The sequence below is a fragment of the Brassica napus genome, chromosome C6, assembly GCF_020379485.1.
Source record: "Brassica napus cultivar Da-Ae chromosome C6, Da-Ae, whole genome shotgun sequence".
Classification (NCBI taxonomy): Eukaryota; Viridiplantae; Streptophyta; class Magnoliopsida; order Brassicales; family Brassicaceae; genus Brassica; species Brassica napus.
In genome coordinates this window covers 21,711,825-21,716,717 of record NC_063449.1, presented here as the reverse complement: position 1 = coordinate 21,716,717, position 4,893 = coordinate 21,711,825, and positions in this window count along the sequence as shown.

Genomic DNA, 4,893 nt, shown 5'->3' with positions numbered 1-4,893 from the left:
ATCATCTCTAGGGTTTTAGGGTTCAACGCTTGGGATTTAGGATTTAGGGTTTAGAGTTGAAGGTTTAGGATTTAGGGTTTAGAGTTGATGTTTTAAGGTTTAGGGTTAATTTTTTTAGGGTTTAGGGTTAATTTTTTAGGGTTTAGGGTTTAGAGTTTACTTTTTAGGGTTTAAGGTTTAGTGTTGATATTTTAGGGTTTAGTGTTGATGATTTAGGGTTTAGAGTTGAATTTTAGGGTTTAGGGTTTAAAGTTGATGTTTTAGGGTTTAGAGTTGAAGGTTTAGGGTTTAGAGTTGATGTTTTAGGGTTTAGAGTTGAAGGTTTAGGGTTTAGGGTTTAGAGTTGATGTTTCGGGGTTTAGAGATTAAAGTTGATATTTCAGGGTTTAGGGTTTATTTCAAAAAAAAAAATAGGGGTTTAGGATTGATGGCTTAGGGTTTACGGTTCGTATTTAAAAAAAATAGGGTTTAGGATTGATGGTTTAGGGTTTAGAGTTGAGTTTTAGTGTTTAGGGTTTGAATTTCGAAATAGTATAATTCAGAAAAAAAATAAAAAAAAATATTTTTTATTTTTTTTTAGATTTTTATTTATTTAAATATTTATTTATTATATATATAAAGAATATGGGTATAAGAGTCTTTTGCCACTTAATGAAGAAAATATTTTTGAAAATGTCCCTTTAGTGGTGGTATAAATGAAAAGTGGTAGCATGAAAGTGGTAAACATGTAATTTTCCCAATATTATATTAACCCAAAATATATGAAACGTGTATTCTTTCCTTAAATAAGAGCTACTTAGTTACCTAATAAGATTAACATATATAGGACAGTTAATGATTATGAATAATAAAGATTTGATAACAATTTTGGGAAAATTGCCAAATAAGACTCACAACTTGATTTCAAACACAAAAGTAAACTCAAACTTGAATCAAATGCAAAAGTAACCTAAAAGGCTATTGAAATTACAACCAACCTCTTGTGAACAAACAAAAAAACCAAAATTTTTTTACGTTTCTAACCCCGTAAGTCGTCTGGACTAGTTCTACTTAGAAATAATTTAAAAATTTTGTAAAAAATATTTTGATAAGTGAAAAATTGAAATCATGTAATTAACATATGTTTTAAGAGATATAAATTAAGATATAACAAAAGTTAATTGTTTTCAACATATATGAGTGAAAGTAGTGAGTCATGATATTCTTTGGTTTAGGTTTTGCCAACATATGTTGTTGTATTGTATGTGTTCTTAGGGTTAGATTTTGGAATACATAAATGTTTTTTTGAAAACTTTAAAATTTACCTAAGTGTGTTTATTTCTGTGTATAGTAAACACTATTTAAGTATAACTACGGGTTTATAACGTGGTTAGTTAGTTAATTTAGTCAATTCAGTTTACGGGTGAAATTTAAGGTCTGGGACGACTTACTAGTAAGTCGTCTGATGTACAGTATTCAACAGACGACTTACTAGTAAGTCGTCCAAACCGGACCAAACCTTTAATTTTACAATGTACTTTTAAACCTAACCGGATTATTTACCGGCCATATATAAGGTGTTTTTTTTTTCACTGTTTATCGAAAATCAGAAAACCCTAAAGTTGTTTCTCTCAAAGGCGATTTCGAAGGCGATTTCCGTCGATTCTCTCTAATCCATCGTTCTCATCGTTCTCACCGCCGGTTATCTCTCCGCCGTTATCACCGCCGTTATCACCGCCGTTCTCACCACCGTTCTCACAGCCGCTTCCTCTATTTAAGATCCGAAAGGAAACCCTAGCGCGCATTATCTCAGAGGCGTCTCGTTGAACTCCGCCGCCGGTAAGTTATATCTCTTACTATCGAGTCATTGATTGAAGAAAAGATGAACATAAAGCTGGAAGTCTTGGAAGACTTATATTTAAGTCGTCTGGAAGACTTTCCAGACGACTTAATTATAAGTCTTTCAGCTGGAAAACTTGCCAGACGACTTAATTATAAGTCTTTGATTGTTTGAGATGGTTGTCTTTGATTGTTTGAGATTGTTGTCTTTGATTGTTTTGCAGGAAAAAAAAATGGAGATGCCAGAACTCCCCCGTAGGATATATACATTAGGGGAAGAGCCCCCCGCAGTGCATAACATTTCGTATCATACTTGTTGGACGTTGCATGCTGCTTTAAAGAAAGCTCTTCATGATGACGAATATGAAGAGCTGAAGGAGTCGAAGTTGGGAGTTTTCATCAAGTTCCAAGAGCTGAGATTTGATTGGGCTTCAAGGCTGGTTCACTACGTGCTCGGTTTCCAGCTGGACATAAAGAAGAAGTATGAGCTGTGGAGTCTCGTTGGTCCAGAACCTGTGAGGTTTTCACTGTTAGAGTTTGAAAACCTCACTGGTCTAAACTGCGAGTACATCGAGGACTTTGAGAGACCTCACTCTGTCAAAGGAGTTGATTTCTTTTTGGGAGATGCTGGGAGTTCATGTCGAAGCTGGGCCATCTACTCATGAGATAATAGCAGCACTTGAGAGATGCGAAGGGTGGTTTCGGGATGATCGCAAGCGGCTCGCGTACCTTGCCATCTTCACTGGATACATTGAAGGGAGAAAGTATTCAACCCCTACACGGGTTAGTCTGGCAAGGCTAGTGATGGAGCTAGAACGGTTTGAGAATTATCCATGGGGGAGAGTCGCGTTTAAGTTGCTGATGGACTCTGTGAAGGGCAGAGATATTTCGGGTTGTTACACTATTAATGGGTTTGCGCAAGCTCTCCAGGTCTGGGTGTACACAGCTCTTCCGAAATTGGGTGCTACTTTTGGTAATCCTCTCCCAAACAATCCGTCTCCACCGATACTGGCTTACAAAGGTCCCAAAGGACGCAGACAGTTTAAAGAGGCTATCCTCAGTCAGGTATTTACTTTAATTTGGACGACTTCGCAGAAAACGTATAATTAAGTCGTCTGATAAGTCTTCCAATTAGACGACTTAGTAGAAGACTTATAATTAAGTCGTCTGGAAAGTCTTCCAGCTGGATGACTTAGTAGAAACCTTATAATTAAGTCGTATGGGAAGACTATCCAGACTACTTAATTATAAGTCTTCTACTAAGTCTTCCAGCTGGAAGACTTTCCAGACGACATAATTATAAGTCGTCTACTAAGTCGTCCACTAAGTCGTCCAGCTGGAAGACTTTCCAGACGACTTAATTATAAGTCGTCTGTGAAGTCTTTTCTTTCCATCTTTCTTAATCCGTCAAATATCTAAGTTCATATCTTCTATTTACTGCAGACTAGGGTGATCAACTTTGTTCAGAAGGACACTGGTGAAATGTTTCCAAAATGGGAGTTTGATGTTGAGGACACGCTCGCGGAGAACATAATTCAACTCATGTTTGTGAAGAAGCCATGGAAGTGGACCATGGATTGCTGGGAAGTCACCGGTACTTGAGTCAATACAAAGCCGGCGGTTGTGAGTCCAACGAAGAAAAAGGTAGTGAAGGAAGACAGTTCAAGACCTCGGAAGAAAGCTCGTAAAGAGGCACCTGCAGAAGCTAGTGAAGAGGCAGCTGCAGAGGCTAGTGAAGAGGTGACTACGACTGTTGGTGGGTTGACCAAAGAGGATATTAAAACCATGTTCAAGGACATAGCTGATGCCATGAGGGAAGGGTTTGGGACGTGCCTTAAGGAGATCAAGTATCTGTCGGAAAGGGTGGAAGCTGTGGAGAAGAAGGTTGGTATCACCACAAAACGGAAAGGGACATCATCTCAAAAAACTACCTCTCCACCTAAACCGACGCTCGAACCCGGGGTTAGTAACGAATCCTCTCCTAACAAGAGATTGACTAGACAAAGTTTTAAGAATAAGAACTGAAAAGTTGCATTTGCTTTGTTTCTTGTATGTCAGAACATGTGTGCTTTGTTTATAGTGTATGGATTTTATATATGTATTTTGTTTCATGTTTGAAGACACTCATTGGTTATTATTGTTTGAAATGGATCTTTGGTTATTATTGTATAAACTCATCTTGTATATTGCAGAGTGAAAGTGTTAATGGGACGAACGCGGGAAGGAAGAGCTTGGCGGAGGATAAAGGTCCAGATGTGCTCGCAGCTGTGCCCGCAGATGCTAGTTCCTAGAAAGATAAAGCTCCAGAACTGAGCCTTGTTCTATTGAACAAAAATCAACCCACTGTTTCGGATTTACAGAAGAAGGATGCTAGATATCCGGAAAAGAGGGATGCTGCTTTGGCACTTTTCCGCGCAAAGAGTGATCGAACAAGGAAACTTGCTGCCTCACAGCAATCTCCTTATACGACAAACAGCATGGCCAGAGTGATCATTTCAAACATAAAGCTTTATCCAGGCTATAATCCTTTTGCACCAATTGACAAGAAGAAGTTGAAGGAGCTAGCTGATTGGTTGAAAACTTGTCCGTAAGCGTTTGTTTTTCCCATAATAGCTTGCTTTTCCCATAATAGCTTGCTTTATTCTACAAAAAATGATTGCTTTTCAACATTTTGTGTTTGCAGTCATTATAGAACTGCTCTCGAATAAAAAACCACGTAAAAGTAGAACTTGGTGGTATCAAATCCTCCGAACCTCCTTAGAGTGGCTGGAGGACTGTGTAAGTCTTCTGCTATGACTTAGATGACTTACAGATAAGTCGTCTACGTAGACGACTTACCAGACGAGCCGTCTGGTAAATCGTCAACGAATTACTTGTAAGTCGCCTGGTAAGTCTTCTACGTAGACGACTTACCAGACGACTTACTTGTAAGTCATCCTGGTAAGTCGTCTACGTAGAAGACTTACCAGTAAGTCGTCTGATATCTTCTGACTTGTACTCTATTTTATATGCATCATACTGATGCTTGGATTAATGTGCTGAGGAAGAGGTACGACGCTAACCCACAACATTTCA